Below are 22,708 nucleotides of genomic sequence, written 5' to 3'. Positions count from 1 at the left end.
GTGACTCCCCTTTTCTGTCTCTTGGCTGGACCCTGACTAATACAGAATCTTAAGTGCCTTCCACTCTGTGTTCAGATGATGCAATCAGCACAATGTCACCAATGCAGGGGACCACTGTGATGTTTGGTGCCATGATTGTGACCTCTGCACACTGTATGCTGTCACAAATGTTCTCTATAGGTATCACACTATAGACTTTCTTGCAAGCGGGAGAATTGACAAAGCCCTGATGAGAGACCGTAAAGGTATACTGTTGGATCTGTCAGATAGAGGCAAATGAAACCTATATTCCTTACAAGATGGTATGGACAAAAGGGCGTTGGCTGGGGCCATGGCTCCATACCAAGTGCCAGGAGCTGTGTTTGTGGGCTCCAAGAAAGAATGACAGCGGGGGGAGCAGCTGCGGTTGGAGTCACTGCATGAATAAGTTTAGAATCATTCATAGTCATCCTCCAAGATCCACCTGACTTCTGCACAATCCAAGCTGGTGAGTTACACTGGGGTGTGACAAGTGTTTTTTCAAGTGTTTTAGGATGACAGCAGCCTTTGCGGTCCCTGTGAGATTCAGCACTGCTTCTGGTTTACTATCTTGGTGGTGGTGGGGGGATGGTGAAGATCCACTGCCTTCCATTTAGCCCTTCCTACCCCAGACTTTGATCACAGAGCCAATGTGGGGACTCAGCCAGTTTCCAAGGATATCTACTCCAATTATGCATTCAGGAAGTAGGGGTATAAGAAACGTGAGTCTGTGGACCAACGGATGCACTGTGAGTTGGACTTGAGGAAGACCTTGCCTATATCCTGAGTACAGGAAGCCCCCACTTTGACCCGGGAGTCACAATGGTGTTGTGGGTCCACATGGAGAGGCACCATGGTCAGTCAGGAGACAGAAGGAGATAGGGAACAGCAAGCAAGAGCCTTTATTGTGGTTTCCATGGGGAGGAGCAGGAAAGAAAGGGTAAGCAGGTTAAAGATTGGTTGTTTCGAGTAACTTCAGTGGGTTCTGGGGCCCAAGGGCTGTCCCTAGTTATCTGATGTCTCGCCTAGTTGTCTGGCACCTGACCTTGGTCATGACTGGGGGAAGGGAAGAGTGGCCCAGAGTGTGACAGCTGGGGACAGAAGGTAGTTGGGGGGTGGTGGCTCTGAATCAGCTGGTTTATATTTGAAAATTGCAGTCCCAAGTGGGTTATTTACTATCTTTAGGATTTGACTAACCTTGGGAGGGACAGTCGCTTCTAGGTCAGTTGGGCCCTAGATGCCAAAGCATCGGAATACAGAAAGTTAAAAAACATGTTTAATAAAAGGAATCGTGATGAAGCTGAGTCCTTAACTTGAGAAGATCGGGCCAGTGAATAAGAGGAGAGGTGAGAATGGGGTGGGTGACTACCTCACAGCCTGGGATTTGTTCTTTCTCACCCAGGCTGAATATGGCACATCGGCCAGCTCTCTTATCTCTGATTTTACAACTGAGGGCCACAGAGCAACTGATGTGACTTTTGCAAGGTTCCCAGTCTCCTAGGAACCAAGCCGGGGTTTGGGCTCATCACCCCAAAGGCTTCCCCTACCCCCCACTCTGGCAGCCCATCTCCCGACCAGATGGTTGTGGTTAAGCACACCTTCCCCTGTGGACAAGGTGCCAGGTCTCCACTCCCTCAGGGACAAAGTCTTCCCAGGTGGAAATCTGACCCTTTACATGGAGACATCTTGAATTTGCCAAAGCCTCTTCCTGTGAGGGAGAGATAGGCCCTGGAGCCACCCTATGAATTACAAGGTCTACAGGTGAGAGGGTTTCACTAGGTCTTCTCCAGGTGAGAGTTTTTCCTCAGCTCACCATCCAGGAAAAAGAGCATCAGGGTTGCTTTGCTGCAGACCCTTCTCACCACTTGGTGCATCTTGGGCCTGAGAGTCAGTGTGTGTGGGTTCTTGGTAGGCACATCCCTCCTCCCATCAGCCACCTGGTGAAGTTTTGGCTTCTGCCCTGCATTTTCCTATTGACAATGAAATGGTTAAAGTTTTGCTTAAGGCCCACATACTGCTAAGGGGATGAGAACCTGAGGTCAGATAAGAGGGGCTTAGGGAGAGCAATGCATAGGGCTACATAGGATGACAGTGCTGTCTAATGTTTATTGAGCATTTATTATGTGCCAGGCACTGTACTGAGGGCTTGTTAAAGGAAAGACAATGGCCTATACAGTGACCATCAAAATGAGCTCTGAATTCACTTATTTGTCAGGCAAGGGAGCCATCGACAGTGAAGAAATTCATGGAGAATTTAACTATGGGAAAGAATTAGGAGTTTGTACATACTAGAAACTGAGAAGGGGGCGTGTATGGTGGTCCTGCCTGGGTAGGGCAGAATGAGTCTGCAATTCCAGACCCAGGCATTGCTCATGTGAGCAAATGTATTGTTCGTTGGTTAGGAAAGAGCCTTTGGTGTGGGAGATGAGAGTCCAAGATGCTGGGACAGCTCAGAGTTCATGGCTGTTCCTCAGTTTTGGATGGTTAGAGCCACAGTCATGAAACTAGGTGCTGGATTTTAGTGTCTCCCTGGCAAGCATTAGCGCCAGTGGAGTTTGTTTTTCATGGCATAGGAGAGGAAAAACATTCTTGCTGTACGCCTTAGCTTCTGCACCTAGATCCTGGAAGTTAAACTAACAAAAGACAGGTTCCAGGAGAAAAGGCATACATGTTTTGTTTGATATTAATATTTTTACATGGCATGGGGGTGTCTTTTTAGAAAGAAGGGAAAACCCTAAAGAAATGGTTAGGCCAGAAAGCTTATGTACTACTGTTTGACAAAGAACAATATATTGCAGAGAAGTGACAAGACAAAGGAAGGGGGGTCAGGCTTTTAGGGGCAGCAGACAATTGGAAAGCAAATGTATGGGGGGAGCTAATGAACAAGAGAGTCGGGTGTTTTACTGAGATTTGTTATCATCTGGCAGTGCCTCTGGGCTGATGAGGGTCTATGGTTATCTCCTGCTCTCCTTCCTGGTGTGAGAGAGAGGAGGAGAGAGATCTACACAAAGGAGAATTTGTGTCCTACATTGAGGCAAATGGGGGAAGAGCAGAGAGCTGTTTTGGGGTCACTGCCTTTCAGTTGTCTTCAGCTCACAGAAGCCCTTATGCCAAAGTGGCCCATTTTGGGGTGGCATCTTCTGATCCCCTACAGTAGTCTTTGTATATTTATTTTGACTTAATTTCCTGAGTCTGATAGTATTATCATTCTTCTTTGTCAGAGTAAGCAACTCATCCAAAGTCAACAGCTATTTGGGCGTAGAGCTAGGACTTGAACCTCGGTGTTCCAGCTGAGGAACATTAAGCAGTTCTTTTTATACCAAACTGAAGGCGAAGTAGGTTCTGTGTTCTTCAAGGGGGTGCATGAGGTGGATCTGTGTTGAGTAGCATCCTGTGTGATGGGGTCAGAGTGGCATTTCTCAACAGGGGCAAGGGTGTTAAGCCCCCAGGGGACATTTGGCAATATCTGGTGATGTTTTTGGTTGTCACCCCTGAGGAGACCCTACCGGCATCTGGTAAGTAGAGGCTAGAGGCCAGGAGGTTGCTAAACATCCCAACAGTGTGCAGGACGACCCCCACAAGAGTTGTTTGGTCCCAAATGCCAAGACCACCCAAGTTGAGAAACCCTAAGTAATAAAAAGAGGTTATATGGGTCTTGTTTTGAGGTTGGACAGACTAGTTGGGTTCACATCCCTTTCTACTGGACACCCTTGAGCTCTACTGAGTCACAGCTTCCTCAACAGAAAATGCCCACCTGGAAAGTTCATTGTTGAAAGGAAAGGAAATAATGTAAATGGCCTGCACACCGCCACTGTGCAGGTGGGTGACATGGCCTTACTTCCTGGCCTGGACAGTGAGGTGACTCAGGAAGGTTGTGAGGGACAAAGGAGCAAAGATATTCCATATAAGATGGAAGGAGGGGGGCACCTGGGTGGCTCAGTTGGTTGAGCGTCCTACTTCGGCTCAGGTCATGATCTCACGGTCTGTGAGTTTGAGCCCCATGTCGGGCTCTGTGCTGACAGCTCAGAGCCTGGAGCCTGATTCTGATTCTGTGTCTCCCTCTCTCTCTGCCCCTCCCCTACTCATGCTCTGTCTCTCTCTCTGTCAAAAATAAATAAACATCAAAAAAATTTAGTAAGAAGGAAGGAGGGATGGCAGGCCAGCTATGGAAAGTAAAGACACATTCTAATATTTGTTAGTTCTCATGCTCAAAGCCTGACTTAAAAGTTGAGGCATCTGTGGACAATGGAGAGATGGCTGAATTAGCCAGCTGAACTCTAAATGTGCTAGCTGCTAGCTGGGTGACTCAGAACAAGTTTCTTAACCACTCTGGAACATGGTGTTCTCACTTTTTTGATTTTGAACTTTCTGCCTTTGATGGAAGAACCAAAGCTGGAGCTGACTTCATTTTGCTGCTCACTTTTTGGCTGGGGGAAGGGTCCCTTTTGGGATCTGTTGCACATCCATGTTTATCCTCTTTTTTGTTTGGACTCAGCTAATCAGTCTTCTACTCAGTGAACACTGACCGGGCACCTGCCCTATGCAGGGCATTATGCTGAATGAAGGGCATGGGAAGGGTCATCTGGAAATGAGTAGCAGAAGTGCCAAGGCCTTGCCACTGGCCTTGCCAGCCCAGTCCCAGGACAAGGCCCAGGAAACCCTCTGTTCCCAGGACAAACTGAGAAAGGAAACAAACAAACAAAAAATGAGCCATCTTCCAGCATTCTTAAATAAATGTAAAGGTGTAGGTCCCTGAGTCGAGGGCCTTGCAAGGATTCCACTGTGGGAGTATAGAATAGTAGAATTATATATCATTCAACAAGTATGTATTGAGCCCATGCTCTGGGCCAGGCTCTGCTTGAGGTTCTGGGAACATGGTGGAGAAAAAAAGGACAAAAAAATCTCACATGGAGGTTACTTGCTAGTGGGTATGTGGGTAACCAATGAATGCACTCAGCTGCCCACTAAACTAGACAGTGCTGGGTGGGCAGGATACAATGGAGAAGAAAAGACCGACAGGAGGATGGAAATACCTGGCTTGGGAGGGCTTTGGTTAGAGGGGGCACTTTGAGCAATTGGCCAAGGAGGTGACCCACATGAGTCTCTTAGAGGAAGAGTGGTCCAGGAACATGTTCATTTGGGGGATGGCAAGGCCAGCGTGGTTAAGACAGAGTGAGGAAGGGGCAGGGAGGGCTGGGGTGGGGAATTGGGTAGGGTCTGAGGATGCTCAAAAGTCTTTGGTGTTTTCTTGAGTGAGATGGGAAACCACGTGGAGGGGCCACAGGTAGATATACACCAACGACGGTCAGCTCCCCGTGCTTTGCATCAGCTTTGAGCCATGACCCTGTTTGCAGAATAACTGATTCAGCTCCTTAATTCAGTCCCAGCCATGGCTGATCAGCTAGTTTCTGTGGAACATCAGTGGCCAACACACCTTTTCCATCTTCACAAATCAAAAGTTAACCTTACCAAGGGCTTACCTTTGGCCTTGTACCCTTGAACATTGCCTCTATCCCATTCAGAAGTGTCATGCTGAGTTCCCTCCAGGCACATGGGAGATGGTCAAGAAATCACAGGAAAGGTAACTAGCCTTTGCAGAGTGCATTGTATGGCAAGTTACAGAAATAAATCTATTTAATCTGCTCAGACACCCTTCGAGGTACATTTAATTACTTCCTTTGTTGGTAGAATAACTGAGAGGAAAATGCAGTTGGTTTAGGTTGGGAAGAAGTGGGAGTTAAATACAGATCTTCCAGCTTGCAAAGTCTGTGCTGCAAAGAGCGTAAGTCAAGGGCAAATTCTGGGTCAGCCCTTTGGCTTTGCTATAGACCATGAATGGAGGAAGCAGCCCATGAAGGCAAAAGTGCTTATGGTCCATGAAAGTCATCATGGTGTCCCCAGGCCTAGAAAATAGCAGCTTCCACAAATGTTTATTGACTGAATGGAAAAGGAAAAATGAAGACACCAAAGTGCTTTGGAAGTGAGGTGTTGGGTGATCAGAAATGAGTTAAGAGCCCACACAGAATCAAGACTAACTGGACCAAGGGGGTTTTGTGCAGAGGCCAAGGGGAAATTTTGTACAGAGGCCAAGGGGAGTCCAATAAGAAGGAATCACTCCCTCTTCTTTTTTAAAAAAAGTATTTATTTATTTATTTATTTATTTATTTATTTATTTTGAGAGAGAGAGAGAGAGAGCACGTAACTGGGAGAAGGGCAGAGAGAGAGAGAAAGAGAGAGAGAGAGAGAGAGAGAGAGAGAGAGAGAGAGAGAGAATCTCAAGCAGGCCCTCTACTGTCAGCACAAAGCCCAATGTGGGGCCCAAATCCATGAACTGTGAGATCATGATCTGACCTGAAACCAGGAGTTGGAGGCTTAACTGGGAGACTGAGCCACCTAGGTACCCCATTCCCTCTTCTTTCTTGTTCACATCCACCCCACTTCTTAGAGCTATATAAGCAAATTTGTTAATCCATCCTCCAGAGGGGAGAGACAACTCAGAGTACATCCAAAATAGTGGTTTTGTCTTTGAAAGAAAACTCACCTGAAACAAGGCAGCAGTCTGGGCAGTACCAGTTGAATGAAAAAAATAGCTTCATCCTGAAACCAATCAAGAGCTCTCTCTCCTTCCCCCTCTCATATAGGAGCATATTTTTGAGAAGCTGGGAATTTGCTCAATGCCCAGATTTGTCTGTTTTGTACATGATAACATGAAAATCAAAAAAGGACCCCAAACCATACCCATGAGTCAGTTCCAGCCCAAGGTGGTATCCCCCAGCCCCACCAAAGCGCCATCTTCTAGCCTAGAGGGGGCAGGGTATTCAGTAGCCCATGTAAGGTGCTTCCTCACCCAGCTTCATAGAGAAAAGTCCTCATTTGCTAGCACATAGTAGCTACTCAACAAGTATTGGCGATGCCTGGGTGGCTCAGTTGGTTAAGCGTCTAACTCTTGATTTTGGCTTAGGTCATGATCTCATGATTCATGACATCGAGACTCGCATCAGGCTCTGAGCTGACAGAGAGGAGTCTGCTTGGGATTCTCTCTGTGCCTCCCTATCTCTCTCCCTCTGCCCCTCCCCTGCTCACTCTCTCTCTCTTTCTCCCTCTCTCTCAAAATAAATAAATAAACTTAAAAAAGAAACAAGTATTTGTCAGATGGATGAATAAGTGAATGAATGAAGAGTATCTTTTACCAGCCTATCCTCTCTACCATTCATTGAGTCAATCAATGCCAGTAGTGCCTTAATAGAATTAGGCCATTCAGAATAATTTATCAATAGGCTCCAAATTTTTTTATCTGCAATTCCAATATCAAGACAGCTGGGAAAACAGAATTTTTTTCATTACATGCTTGGTAGCCAAATTTGACCTGAGCTCATTTGTTGGCTTATTTAGATTTAAATTGGGATGAGGTTACTTGTTGCCCTTACTTATTCCACTTAGGTGAATGCTCATAGATTTGCTGCAGAAATACTGATGTGTGTAATAATGGAATTATTTTCCTGTGTTCCACTGGGATGATATATACTATACAGTTTATGCACTGTTTATGTCATCTTGTTATAAATATTAGATCATCAGACACACATAAGAAATCACAATGAGCCATCACTCTGCTCCTACCAGGTTGGCTAAAATAAAAAATAGCGATAACCTCAAAAGTTGGCAAGGATGCAGAGACACTGGATCACTCATTTCGTTGTTCGTGGAAATGTAGCACGGTACAGCCTTTCTGGAATACCCAGCATTAGAGGGCTTAAAAAAAATACAAAGCCAAAATGTATAGCTGTAACAACCTGAACTTGCTGAATGGAGAGTCAGCATTTGATGATCTTGGCTTTTGGATCTTTCTTTTTTGGTCTCCATCAGCAATGAACATTGTTTCTTTTAAATTCTCATGAGCTTTTTAACCTTTATTTTAATAACCAAGTTCCAAGCAACTCCAGCAAAGGAAGAGCTGTGTCTTTTGAGTAGCACCTTTTTCCTTTACCATTTGTTGGTTCCCCATCAGTCCTTGTCATAACCATCGTGGAGCTGATGTAAATCCCCCTCCCTCATTAATGGACACAACGGAGCCCACTGAAGTTAGGAAGCATCCTCTATAAGAGAAAGCTTTGACCAGGTTCTATTCAGATGCTTATGCAAGGAGCTCATAGACAGAAGACAGATGTAAGCTTTAGCCTGACAAGGAAACCATTGATTTTTGCCCCATTTTCAACCTTACAACAAATACTTATGAAGTGTCTGTGGCATGTCCTGTGCCAGGCACTGTCCTGGCTCCAGGATATAGGACCAGGTAAAACCAAACTGGGTCTATTGGTTGTTCTTTGTTTTTCAGATGTTTACCATGAGCCATGTGTTCATTTATCCAAAGGGATGAGACTACGCACCTCTGTCACTTGGGTGAGTGAAAAAGCATGCACCAGGTGAGGTGCTGATGGGCAAGGAGGGCTGGGGAGGGAGGAAGGAGCTCAGGTCTTCTTGTTTGGGCCCCAGGCAGGGTTGATTTGGCTTCCTACACCCTGCAGTCAACAGCAGCAGACCAAATCATCAGGGAAAGGTATGGTTAGGTCAGTTCAGAAAAGGAAGAGTAAAGAGGAGGGATTTCCCCTACAGGAGGCTGAAGGAAGCTGAAGTCAGTCAGCAGCACAGGACTCTGAGCAGGACGACCAGACTAGGACAGGAGACTGGGCCCCATGAACGGGATTGCGTCAGGATGATGAGGGATTCATCAGGGGCCCTCAGAAACCTTTGGGTCCAACTCCCTCGTTTTCCAGGAAGGCTTCTGGGATTGGGGGGCGAGTGAAGGGTCTTGTCCTCAGAGCCACCAGTGGCAAAGACAAGACTAGAAGCCATGTTTCCTGATTCCTAGAATCCAGAGGGATTTTCCTTCTGTGCTTTGTCTCTTTTGCCATGCGAAGTGTTTCCATGGGGTGTCCGTATTTTTAAGGATGATAGATGACTAGCCAGACTGATAAGCATATGGATAACCACAAGACCGCTGAAAGGGGTGGCTGGTAGTGGTAAGACGGGCTAGTTCTCTAAGGACAATATGCAAAGTAACCAATAATCGCCGTTGAAATAACATGACACAGAGGTAGACCATCTTTGCTGACTAATCCTGCATGAGACATGGTGCAGTGGAAAACATCTGGCTACACCACCTGTGCAGGGAAGAGTTCAAGTCCTGGTTCTGCTCTAAAACACAGGTGGCCCTGGGCAATGACCTACTTGGTTCAACCATATACATTGTTGAATATATATGTGCCAGGTACTGTCCGATGGTGAGGTATGAAGCAGACAAACTTCCTGGCCCGTGGGGACTCCCCTCCCAGAAGGTTCCTGGATAGTTGTTGTGGATGAAGCCATCACAAGTTGGGGACATTTTCTCAAGCTTTGAAGAAAGACTCCTTTGTTAAATTGTTATCTGAGCCAGAAAGGTGCAATCTGTTGACACTAGTCACTAGACCTCCCTCATGGGAGTGGATGGCTGGTTCTGGGAATCTAATTTAGGCTGAGAAAATTTATAAGGGAGTAAAGTCAGAGTAGCCTGTTGCTACGTGATGTTGGGTCTCCCTGAGACTCTCCCTGAGTCTCACTTACTTTTTTTGTCATTGGGTCTTTTTTTGGGTCAACATCTTATAGGGCCATGGTGAGTATTAAATAAGAAAACAAATACCAAGGACTCTGTTTCCTTTCCCTCCAACATTATATTATGACCTATGGGATTTCACAGGGGAACCCAGCCAGCACAGGTCCAGATGAAGGCAGAGAAGGCTGGGACTCAGAATTCAGCCAGACAGAAAACAAGCTGAGGTAACAGGTGGCTGATTTCCAGGGAAGGTGTTACAGATGAAGGCAAAACCAGACAGGGAGTAGATGACCAGTCACATGGACAGGGATCAGTTCTGGGAAGTCAGCTGGGTCAGCGAAGGGTAGGAAGTGTGCACATGTGGCTGAGCAGAAAGTGGACAAGTCTAGAAAACCCAGTTGAGGCAGGGATCAGGGACCCAGTTGGACCAGGCACTTGATATGGGAGTTCATGAATCCAGAGGTGGAAGCTGCTTCCTGATGTGTTTATGTGGCAGCCACATGCACCCACCCATCCACCACCTGTCACTTCCACCTGCAGGATGTCAGCTTCTGTCACTTGTCTCCCTACAGGGAAGGAAGCAGGCAAGTGCCAAGGACAGAGAAGCTGGGGGTTGGAAGCTGGGTCCCCCAAAGGAAACCAAAGGGACTGAGCCTTTGGAAGGCAGAACAGAGAGAGCATCTGGGGTGCAGGTAAACCACAAACCTCCCCCAGGGCTTCGGAGAGTGATTCAGGGGGGGACAATGATGGTGAACAGGAACAGACACATGGCTCCAGCAACAAGGGAGGGACCTCAACCCCATGCCTGTGTTTCTGGGCGGTGGCTTTCCTTCCTGACTCTGGTCAAAGACTATTCCATCTGGCCAGGCCCCAGGCAGATGACTGGGAGGATGGGCGAGCACTGATTGGCTAGAAGTGGGGATGTGGGAGGCAGGGTGAGGTGGAGAGTTGGTTTACATGTGGTGGTCTTAGGCAAGCCCCTATCAGTTGAGGAGGCCAGCTGGAACTCTGGAGAAAAACTGCCTGGTTTTGCAGTCTTGGCTCCATTGTTATTTCCTTGTGACCTTGGGCAAGTTATTTAACCTCTCTGGGGCTCAGTTTTGTCATCTTCAAAATGGAGGTAATGATAGCACTTACCGCATCGTATGTGCTCAGTTAAGCTTCAGAGTCATTACCAATATCATCGTCATCATGATGTCTTCATAAAACTTGAACTTGCCCTTGAGTTTACTAGGATCCTTATCATGGTTATGCTAGTGAAACCAAACCTGTGCCAAGGAGGTTTTAGTCATGCAAGAGTCTCTTTCTCTTTCTCTGTTTGTTCAAATGAAGGTGGGCAGGACCTCCTGTGGTCCCAGCACTTAACTCCTTGTTCTAGCAATTTTCTATTGTTGGTGGGGGTCTTCTATGTCTCCTCCTTCACTGGGAAGGCTTCTCTGTCTCCAAATGCTTGTCTTCCCCTCTTCCTTGTCCAGCAGACCACCCTCCATACAGTTGGGTCAATAGAAATAAGCTGGTGTTCAGAATGTTAAAAATTATAATAATGTCATATATGGAATGACAACTTCTAAGAGGGATTTGAAATATAGCAACAGCCCCCTTTTTAGTTATAGAACCTTTTTATCAAATGAAAGTGAACACGGCACCCTGATGTATAAAACAGAGAAAAGCAGAGTTGTCTGGCTGAAGTCTAGATAGGAGGTCTGCCTAGTCAGCCTCTCCCTTGAACCCAGACCAGCCCCAGAGCCCCTTGAAGCATGGTTTATAATCACCAAAAATGACCGACTGAGACAAGACAGAGTTAGCAAAACTCATCTCCATTTCTGTTTATGGAACATCAAGTTTCTTTTCTAAGTCTTAGGTTCTTGCCTTTGGCTTTTCATTGCAATGGCTTTCTCCACAACCATCTCAGTCACTAACTGGCCAAGGGGCTTCTGTGCTGTATGTACCCTTAGGAACCTTGTCATTTCCCTCTTTTTACTCCTTCATGAATGCAAAGGATAGAAATAGCTGTGCCTGGGGCTCCCCTACCACTTGGTGGCAGTGTACTCTAAAATAATTTATAAATTTATTTAATTTGTAAATTAAACCTAATTATAGGTTTAAATTCCTTTAAAATTTTTTAAAAATGTTTATTTATTTTTGAGAGAGACAGAGAGAGACAGAGAGAGACAGAGAGACAGAGTGTGAGTGGGGGAGGGGCAGATAGAGAAGGAAACAAAAAATCCGAAGTAGGTTCCAGGCTCCAAGATGTCAGCACAGAGCCTGACACAGGGCTCGAACTCAGGAACCATGAGATCATGACCTGAACCGAAGTCAGACACTTAACCGACTGAGCTACCGAGGTGCCCCTACAGGTTTAAATTTCTAAGGAGAATATGTTTTGAAGGTTGATTCTGCAACCTCAAATTAGAAATAATAGCAGTAAGATGACAGAATGATACACAAGACGACAAACTTTGTTAAGTAAGACAGTGTATGGAGGTAAGAAAGTTTCATCACCTGAGTAAGGAGCAGATTTTGAGGGAGAGAATCCAGGTGACTATGAGGCAGCATGCAGGCATAACAAAGAAAGCAAAAGGTCATAGGAAAACTTCTAACCCACAGGTTTGTTCAAGGTCAGCCATGTGTGCTGTGGAAAATTACCCTGATGCAATGTAGCCCCAAATACTAGCAGGCAGGGAATTCTGAAGGTCACTGAACAGAAAGGCTCACAGACCAAATTAAGATGGTGTAGTCACATGGTTTAAATCCATTTAAAACACAGCAAGAAGCAAGGGGAAAGTTAACCCACATAGAATAAGGTGCCAGAAGGTAGAAACTTTATACCTACTCTACCCTGGGTCGTTCAATATCCATATATCCTATCTGTATGCTACATGTGACTTCCCCTCTGCTGGTGTGGTTAAAAAGACCAGGGGGGTTCCAGCAGATGGAGGGTGCCTAGAACCAAGATACATATGTCATGGGGGAGAAATGGGAACAGTTAAACCTGACCCCAGCAGTAGTTCATCCATTAGCTTGCTGAGTAGCTGTGAATTTTATCTGCATTCTTTGGGAGAGGACATGTACAGCCAGAATGGGGCCATGTTTGGTGTTACCAATGGGAGACCAATATAGGATGATGTGGCTGTCAATCCAGACACAGCATGCTCATGACTTATGATTTAATCTTTCCATCCCCTTCTTTTTATAAGTGAAATTTTGTTTGTTCCATCAAATATTTTGTTTATCCACTCTATTGTTAATATATTATACAGTTACTGTCTTACTTCTATCTTGAATGTGTGATACGAATTCTTCCTACGTCTCCAAGCTCCTCCTTTATTCGTGATCTCTATTTAACAGTCCCGATGTGTTTTATCCATGTCTAAAGTTACCAGCTTACTTTCCATCTATGCTTCACCCTTCTTATGGGTTTCATACATCCTGTTTCTCTCTCTCTCTCTCTCTGGTGCAGAATTGAATATTCCTAAATGATAAAGCAAACACCCATTACCCCAAGTTCCTCTTTCCAATCTTTACAATAAGTAAGAATTTTTGCCCAGTCTGTCCTGCAGGAATGCATTTTCAGGTATTTTCAAAAATCATATGATGGGAAATCATTAAAATGTGAGTGGGTCAAGAGAAGCGAAGGGAGGGCATTCAGTGGCTGCTATAAGCTTTGTGATATGTGGGCTGTAGTGGTTTTTTTGGAAAGCGATGAACTTGGCCTTGGAGTTAGATTTGGATTGAATTGGATTTAGATCAAATTGGGTTCATATTGAATTGGATTTGAATCCCAGTTATTTCTGCCTCTGAATGTGGACCAAGTGCTTAATTAAATGCAGCTTCTCTTTCCTCATCCATGAAAATAGAATTAATAGTGTTTCTAGTTCTGGAGCTCTCCCCACCCCCACCCCGCCCCCAGCGGTCAAAAGCTCATTGGGGCCTGAGGCAACATAAAGGAGACAAAAGCTGCAGAATCTGAAGAGATTTGAGTCCAAGATGGTTTCAAAGAAATAAAATTCCCACAGATCTCCTGTGTATTGTCTCTAGACTTTTCCCAATTTCATCACCTTTCATTTCCACCAGCAATTTCTACTTGACAATATTATCCTACAATAAACAACCAAAGCAGCCAGAGGATGCATTTTCCCTGGTATCCCTGTCATGTATCATCATTCATTCATCCATTCAGTGATTATTTATTGAGCAGCTACTCTGTGCATTAGATACTAGGGATACCACAGGGAGTGAAAAAGGCATGGGTGCTTGCTGGAACTGTAATTTCCTTGTGGAGACAGAAAATAAGCAGAAAAGCAAACACATGTAATTCCAAATTCTAGCATGACTGGAAGGGAAGGTGTAGGGAGCCATTATTGAAAATGTTGAATAGAAATTGATATAGACGTGTTTGAGATCTAGGATCTAATGGCCCAGGGATGGCTTGGGTGTGAGGGTGGCAGGAATGCACAGCACCATGGAGAACTCTGGGGATTCTAGCAGAAGCAATGAGACAGGAATGAAATGGAACAGAGAAGCACATGTCAAGAGGGCAGAAACTCTGGAGAGAGTTAGGGGCTAAAGGTATGAATGTCCACGGTGGTCCTTACAGCCGTGGGAGTGCAGATTGTTGAGGAAGAGAAAAGAAGGAGTTCTAGGACTGATCCCTAAGCCCAATGTTGGGAAGGAAGTGGAGGAGGAGGGAGAGGAGGGAAGGAGCCTACCCTTTCACAGTCCATGGTTTACAAGATCAACAGGTAAGTCTTGGCTAGAATCCTCAGTACAAGCCATATGTAGAAACCAAGACTGCATAGAGTTACCAGTGAGAGTGACTACAGGCAGCAGGAGGCTGAGCTACAGGCTTTTTATCTGCTTTCTGCTCCAGGGAGGCATGGAGCTTTGCTACCCCCAGCTCCACTGGCCGAATGAGACCCACTGCCCAGTGCCATGTAGGCCACCCATAGTCTGAGTGTGTCTGGAGACCCAGCTGATGGTCACTGTCAGTAAAACCTTCTTGACACTGTGAAGCTCACCAAACTGGCAGACCTCACCTGAGGCCCTGAGACCCGTGAGCCCAAAGGAAAGGAAGAAAGGAAGAAAGGAAGAAAGGAAGAAAGGAAGAAAGAAAGAAAGAAAGAGGAAGAAATTAAATAAACAAACAAACAAACAAACAAATAAATAAATAGGTAGGATCTACATACCATATGAAAATAACATGAGTTTCTCTTAAGAAAGCCATAAAGTGCAAAATTTGGGCAAAGATAGTTGAAAACAAATGGTCTAGGACAAAGAGCAAACTCAGACTCTTTTACTTTTGGCTAGAGAAAAATCCAACCCCAGTGACTAGGGGAGGAAATGAATTTAGGTCTTCCCTCCAAATCTTTCCTCTTCAAGCTAGGCAACCAGCACGAGGCATTCCAATGCTAGCTCCCTAATGAGTCCTCTTTATCTTTCTCAACAAGCAATGCTCACGATGTATGATGCTATGAGGATAGAACAAATCAGCAAAGTACCTGGTACAGTGCTTGGCTGGCCCGTTGATGGAGGTCAACGGGGACATGAGTTTTCCCTCTTCCAATGCAGGATAAAAGATGGCTCCTGGTGGTTGGAAGTATTAGTAAGAAGAGAGATGGTGATGTTGATCATTAGTCTTTGATTCCACCCCAGATTCCAGGAAGTCCCTGAAAGTTCCTGTCTGGGAGAGATGGTATTTTGAATGGCATTCATTTGTGGACAAGAGGAAATGAGGACAAGATGAGGGAGGTGGCCAGACTCTAATGACATACCTTGAGAGCTTCAAGGAAAGAAGCTATCTTCAAGGAGTCTGGAATGTTTAGGGAGGAAGCCCATCTGGTGAGCACAGAGATCCTTAACTTAAAACATTCACCTCTTGTTGCCGGTGATGACATCATCCATCTCTCCCCCAGAACTTGTCTTGTGAGCCCTGAGCATGATGTCCTTTGAGATGACACTCTAACGTATAAGAAGAGGATGGGAGACCAAGGGGTACCAGTGGCTTGGTGCCACGTTGAGGGTGGTTTTCATGGAGCCATCAATACTGTGGCATTAAGTGGGCTTCTTTCCCTTGTGCTGAGGAGATTATGAATGTTGCTGCCAGTGTCATAATAAATCTGTGAATGTTTCTCCCCTTCACCAAAGCCAAGAATAGGAGCTCTCCATCTATGATGGCAGGTCCTTTTCTCCTGCTCTGATTGGAAGATGTCTCTACACAGAGAGTTGCTGGTGATAGAACACAATGCCAATGGGTCCCACCTTCTCTAACCCTCTGTGGACAACAATTGCAAAGATAAAGGAGAAACTGTCACTGTTAACAGCTGGGTTAGAGCCCTGCTTCTCAAATAGTGGCCCCTGGGCCAGGAGCACCATCATTGCCTGGGAGCTTGTTAGAAATGCAAAATCTCAGGCCCCTTGCAGATCTACTGAATCAGAATCTGCATTTTTAACCAGATTCCCAGGTGATTCATGTACTCATGACAGTTTGAGCCACATTACCCCTGGGGATAGAGAAAGGCACTGAAATCAGACAGGCCTTGGTGAGCTCTGACTCTGTAGATTCATTGGTCAACTTTGAGCAAGTTATTTATCTGCTCCTGGCCTCGGCTTATCTCTAAAAGGGGGAAATAACATGCTTTTCTCAGATCAATATTTTTTTTTTTTTAAAGACAGAGAACAAACTGAGGGCTGGTGGAGGGAGGTGGGTGGGGGGTTGGGCTAGATGAGTGGTGGGTATTAAGGAGGGCACTTGTTATGATGAGCACTGGCGGTTGCATGATGAATCACTGAACTCTACTTTTAAAACCAATATTGCACTGTTTATTAACTAACTAAAATTAAAAAAAAAACACCCTTAATATCAGTCTTTTTTATTGTGGTAAAATATACATAACATAAAAAGTCACCACCTGGGGCACCTGGGTGGCTCGGTCAGTTAGGCGTTTGACTCTTGATTTTGGTTCCAGTCATGATCTCATGGCTTGTGAAATTGAGCCCTGAGTCGGGCTCTGCACTGACAGCATGGAGCCTTCTTGGGATTCTCTCTCCCTTTCTCTCTGTGTCCCACCCCCAATCTCTAATAAACAAACAAACAAACAAACATTTAAAAAAAGCCACCTCTCTAAACTGTGCAATTAGGTGGCATTCCATGCATTCACACGTTGGGTAACATTCACCACTGTTTCATTCCAGAACACTTTCATCATCCCCAAAAGGACACCCTGTACATTAAGCTATCATTTCCATTCTGTCCTCCCTCCAGCCTCTGTTAATTTTCTTTCTGTTCCTATGAACTTGCTCGCTCTGGTTATTTCATATAAATGGAATCATACAATATATAGCCTTATACTTCTGGCTTTTTTCAACCTGGTCTTTAAAAAGAAAAAAAAAATGTTACCAGAGGAGAATAAATCTAGAGAAAAGTGCACAAATCCTAAGTGTACTGTTCAATGCATTTTCGCACCAACTAACCCAGGTAATCACTACCCAGATTTAAAAAAACAGCATTTCAGTGTCCTGAAAGCCGCCTTCCTGCCCTCTTTCTGCTACCATGTTTTGCCTGCTGTTGAAATTTATAAAATGGAATCATAACTGTACACTTTCATATCTGGTGCCTCTTGCTCAACATTGGTGAGATTTATCTACATTGTTTTATGTCCTTGTGCTATAGCTCCTCGTTATGTGAACAAAGGACCACTTATTCATCCCTTTGACTCTTGATGGGCATCTGGGTTGTTTCCAGTTTTTAGCTATCATGAATACTGCTGCCATAAACATTTCTGTCCATATCTTTTCGCACACATGTCCAACTTCTGTTGGCTCCATACCTCAGAGTAGAATTGTTGGATCAGAGGGTACACATGTGTTCAGAATTAGTAGATGCTTCCAAACAGCTTTCCAGAACAACTGTGCCAAGTTACCAGCGTTGCACGAGAGTTTGGGGTGCTCTGTATTGCTTCCCGCCCTTCTTGATATCCAGTTCTACTGGAGAGTATTAGAAGTGATCTGTTGAAAAGGTCTCATCCGTTCTGGATGTATACAGCTACTCTATGATATGAAATAGCAACAGAGAATCCAGTAATTGTGTTTTTCAATATGGCTTTTTATTTTATTGCCTTTCTTTAAGTTAGAAGTATTTCTTTTTTTCTTTTCTTTCTTTCTTATTCCTTTTTTTTTTTTTTTTGGTTTCAAGAGTGGAATTCAGTGATTCATCACTTACATTCAACACCCAGTGCTCATCACAAGTGCCCTCCTTAATACCCACGTAGCCCATCCCCCACCCACCCCGCTCTATCAACCCTCAGTTTGTTCTCTATCATTAAGAGTCTCTTGTGGTTTGTTTCCTTCTCTCCTCCCCCCCCCCCATATGTTTATCTGTTTCATTTTTTAAATTACACATATGAGTGACACCATATGGTATTTGTTTTTCTCTGATTGACTTATTTCACTTAGCATAATACACTCTAGCTCCATCCATGTCATTGCAAATGGTACGATTCATTCTTTTTGATGGACAAGTCATATTCCATTGTATATGTATACTACATCTTCTTTATCCATTCATCGGTTGATGGACATTTGGGTTCTCTCCATAGTTTGGCTATTGTTGATAATGCTGCTATAAACATCAGGTTGCATTCAAATCTGTATTTTTGTATCCTTTGGGTAAATACCTAATAGGGCAACTGCTGGAACATAGGGTATTTCTATTTTTAGTTTTCTTGAGGAGCCTCCATACTGTTCTCCAGAATGGCTGCACCTGTTTGCATTCCCACCAACAGTGCAAGAGTGTTCCCCTTTCTCCATATCCTCACCAACACCTCTTGTTTCTTGTGTTGTTAATTTTAGCCATTCTGACAGGTGTGACGTGGTATCTCATTGTGGTTTTTATTTGTATTTCCCTGATGATTAGCGACGTTGAGCATTTTTTCATGTGTCTGTTAGCCATCTGCATGTCTTCTTTGGAAAAATATCTATTCATGTCTTCTGCCCATTTCTTAACTGGTTTGTTGTTTTTTGGGTGTTGAGTTTGATATAAGTTCTTTTTAGATTTTGGGTACTAATCCTTTATCAGAGAGGTTATTTGCAAATATATTCTCCCTTTTAGTTTTGTTGATTGTTTCCTTTGCTGTGCAGAAGATTTTTATCTTGATCAAGTCCCAGTAGTTCATGTTTGCTTTTGTTTCCTTTGCCTCCAGAAATATGTCTAGTAAGAAGTTGCTACGGCCAAAGTCAAAGAGGTTGCTGCCTGTGTTCTCTTCTAGGATTTTAGTGGTTTCCTGTCTCACATTTAGGTCTTTCATCAATTTTGAATTTATTTTTGTGTATGGTGTAAGCAAGTGGTCTAGTTTCATTCTTCCACATGTTGCAGACCAATTTTCCCAACACCATTTGTTGAAGAGACTTTTTTCCATTGGATATTCTTTCCTGCTTTGTCGAAGATTAGTTGGCCATACCTTTGTGGGTCCATTTCTGGGTTCTCTATTCTGTTCCATTGATCTGTCTCTCTGTTTTGTGCCGATACCATATTGTCTTGATGATTACAGCTTTGTAATATGGCTTGAAATTCATAATCATGATGCCTCCAGTTTTGTTTTTCCTTTTCAGGATTGCTTTGGCTATTCAGGGTGTTTTGTAGTTCCATACAAATTTTAGGATTGTTGGTTCTAGCTCTGTGAAAAATGCTGTTGGTATTTTGACAGGGATTGTATTAAATGTGTAGATTGCTTTGGGTAGTATATACATTTTAACAATGTTTGTTCTTCCAATCCATGAGTATGGAATGCTTTTCCATTTCTTTGTGTCCTCTTAAATCTCTTTCATATATGTTCTATAGTTTTCAGAGTACAGATCTTTTACCTCTTTAGTAAGGTTTATTCCTAGGTACCTTATTTTTGGTGCAATTGCAAATGGGACTGATTTGTTGATTACTTTTTCTGCTGCTTCATTAATGGTGTATAGACATGCAACCGATTTCTGCACGTCGGTTTTATATCCTATGACTTTGCTGAATTCATGTATTCTAGCAATTTTTTTGGTGAAGTCTTTCAGGTTTTCTACATAGAATATCATGTCATCTGCAAGTAGTGAAAGTTTGACTTCTTCCTTGCTGGTTTGTATGCACTTTATTTCTTTTTGTTGTCTGATTGCTGATGCACCAGTACTATGTCAAATAGTAATGGTGAGAGTGGACATTCTTGTCTTGTTCCTAACCTTCGGGAGAAAGGCTCTCAGCTTTTCCCCATTGAGAACGATATTAGCTGTGGGTCTTTCATATATGGCCTTTATGATGTTGAGGTATGTTCCATCTTTCCCTACTTTGTTGAGGGTTTTTATCAAGTATGGATGCTGTATTTTGTCAAATGCTTTTCCTGCATCTAATGACAGGATCATATGTTTCTTATTCTTTTTTTTTTTATTAATGTGGTGTATCACGGGGATTGATTTGTGAAAACTGAACAAGCCCTGCAGCCCAGTAATAAATCCCATGTGATCATGGTGAATAATTCTTTTCATGTACGGTTGAATTTGATTTGTTAGTATCTTGTTGAGAATGTTTGCATCCATGTTTATCAGGGATATTGACCTATAATTATCCTTTCTGGTGGAGTCTTTTTCTGGTTTTAGAATCAAGGTAATGCTGGCTTCGTAGATTGAGTTTGGAAGTTTTCCTTCCATTTCTATTTTTTGGAACACTTTGAGAAGAATAGGTATTAACCCTTCTTTAAATGTCTGGTAGAATTCCTCTGAGAAGCCATCTGGACCAGGACTCTTGTTTGTTGGGAGATTTTTGATTTCTGATTCAATTTCTTTGCTGGCTATGGGTCTGTTCAAATTTTCTATTTCTTCCTGTTTCAGTTTTGTTAGTTTGTGAATTTCTAGAAATTTGTCTATTTCTTCCAGATTGCCAAGTTTGTTGGCATATAATTTTTTCATAGTATTCTTTTATAATTATTTGCATTTCTGTGGTGCTGGTTGTGATTTCTTCTCTCTCATTTGTGATTTTATCTATTTGGGTCCTTTCTCTTTTCTTTTTGATAAGTCTGGCTGGGGGTTTATCAATTTTGTTTATTCTTTCAAAGAACCAGTGTTTAGGGGCACCTGGGTGGATCAGTCGGTTAAGCATCTGCCTTTGGCTCAGGTCATGATCTTATGGTTCATGGGTTTGAGCCCTCCATCGGGCTCTCTGCTATACATATGGAGCCAGCTTCAGATCCTCTGTTTCCCTCTTTTTCCCTGCCTCTCTCCTGCGTGTGCATGCTCTCTCTCTCAAAAATAAATAAATAAAAACTTAAAAAAAAATAACCAGAATTTAGTTTCATTGATCTGTTCTGTTTTTTTTTTAAATTTCTATATCATTTATTTCTGCTCTAATCTTTATTGTTTCCCTTCTTCTGCTGGCTTTAGACTTTATTTGCTGTTCTTTTTCTAGCTCCTTTAGGTGTAAGGTTAGGTTGTGTATTTGGGACCTTTCTTACTTCTTGAGATAGGCCTGAATGGCAATGTATTTCCTTCCCTCTTAGGACTGCCTTTGCTGCGTCCCAAAAGTTTTGGACTGTTGTGTTTTCATTTTCATTTGCTTCTATGTATTTTTTAAATTTCTTCTTAAATTTCCTGGTTAACCCATTCATTCTTTGGCAGGATGTTCTTTAACCTCCATGTATTTGAAGAATTCCCAATTTTTTTTTTCTTGTGGTTGACTTCAAGTTTCATAGTGTTGTGATCTGAAAATATGCATGGTATGATCTTGATCTTTTTGTACCTGTTTAGGGCTGATTTGTGACCCAGTATGAGATCTATTCTGGAGAATGTTCCATGTGCACTCAAGAAAAATGTGTTTTCTGCTGCTTTAGGATGAAATGTTCTGAATATATCTGTTAAGTCCATCTGGTACGGTGTGTTACTCAAAACCATTGTTTCCTTGTTGATTTTCTGCTTAGATGATCTGTCCATTGCTCTGAGTGGGGTGTTAAAGTCCCCTACTATTATTGTATTATTATAGATGAGTTTCTTTATGTTTATTAGTTGATTTATATATTTGGGTACTTCCAAGTTGGGGACATAAATGTTTACAATTGTTAGATCTTGATGGATAGACCCTTTAATTATGCTATAATGCCACTCTACATCTCTTGTTACAGTCTTTGTTTTTTTTTTAAATAAAAAAAAAGTTTTTTAACGTTTATTTATTTTTGAGACAGGGAGAGACAGAACATGAACGGGGGAGGGTCAGAGAGAGAGGGAGACACAGAATCTGAAACAGGCTTCAGGCTCTGAGCTGTCAGCACAGAGCCCGACATGGGGCTCGAACTCACGGACTGTGAGATCATGACCTGAGCTGAAGTCGGACGCTTAACCGACTGAGCCACCCAGGTGCCCCTACAGTCTTTGTTTTAAAATCTAGTTTGTCTGATATAAGTATAGCTACTCTGGCTTTATTTTGACATCCATTAGCATGATAGAGGTATCTCCATCCCCTTACTTTCCATCTGCAGGTGTCTTTAGTCTAAAATGAGTCTCTTATAGGCAGAATATAGATGGATATTATTTTCTTTTCATCCATCCTGATGCCCTATGTCTTTTGTTTAGAGTGTTTAGTCCATTTACATTTAGAGTGATTACTGAAAGATATGAATTTAGTGCCATTGTGTTGCTTGCAGAGCTGGTGTTTTTGAAAATATTCTCTGGTCTTTTCTAGTCTTTGTTGCTTTGGAATTTTTTTTTTTTTTGTCCACTCAAAAAGTCCCCCTTAAAATTTCTTGCGGGGTTGGTTTAGTGGTCATGAAGTCATTTAGTTTTTGTTTGTCTGGGAAACTCTTTATCTCTCCTTCTATTCTGAATGACAGCCTTGCTGGATAAAGAATTTTTGGCTGCATACTTTTCCCATTCAGTATATCGAATATTTCCTGCCACTCTCTTTTGGCCTGCCATGTTTCAGTGGATGGGTCTTCTGCTAACCTTATATTGCTTTCCCTGTGGTTTAAGGACCATTTGTCCCTAGCTGCATTCAGAATTCTCTCTTTATCTTTGTATTTTGCAAGTTTCACTATGATATGTTGTAGTGTTGACCTGTTTTTGTTGATTTTGAAGGGAGTCCTCTGT

The 22,708-nt window shown here is 43.3% G+C and overlaps 1 protein-coding gene across 4 annotated transcripts in view; it reads left to right on the top strand.

Annotated features, from left to right (window-relative positions):
* AADACL3 (arylacetamide deacetylase like 3) overlaps nucleotides 1-22,708 on the top strand; it is a 78,652-nt gene that overhangs the window by 34,317 nt on the left and 21,627 nt on the right. For 2 of the 4 annotated variants that reach the window (XM_053898940.1, XM_019461444.2), the window contains exon 2: nucleotides 8,354-8,418. The exons of 1 other annotated variant lie outside the window; for it this stretch is intronic. The gene's annotated coding sequence lies outside the window, so the exon portion shown is untranslated. Of the gene's footprint in view, nucleotides 1-8,353; nucleotides 8,419-9,702; nucleotides 10,300-22,708 lie in introns of those variants that run through there. One more of the 4 variants, XM_053898943.1, reaches the window with a different exon arrangement.

Source organism: Panthera pardus, unplaced genomic scaffold (assembly GCF_024362965.1).
Source record: "Panthera pardus isolate Hobbes unplaced genomic scaffold, ASM2436296v1 HiC_scaffold_11, whole genome shotgun sequence".
Classification (NCBI taxonomy): Eukaryota; Metazoa; Chordata; class Mammalia; order Carnivora; family Felidae; genus Panthera; species Panthera pardus.
This window is presented reverse-complemented; position numbering and strand designations above follow the sequence as displayed.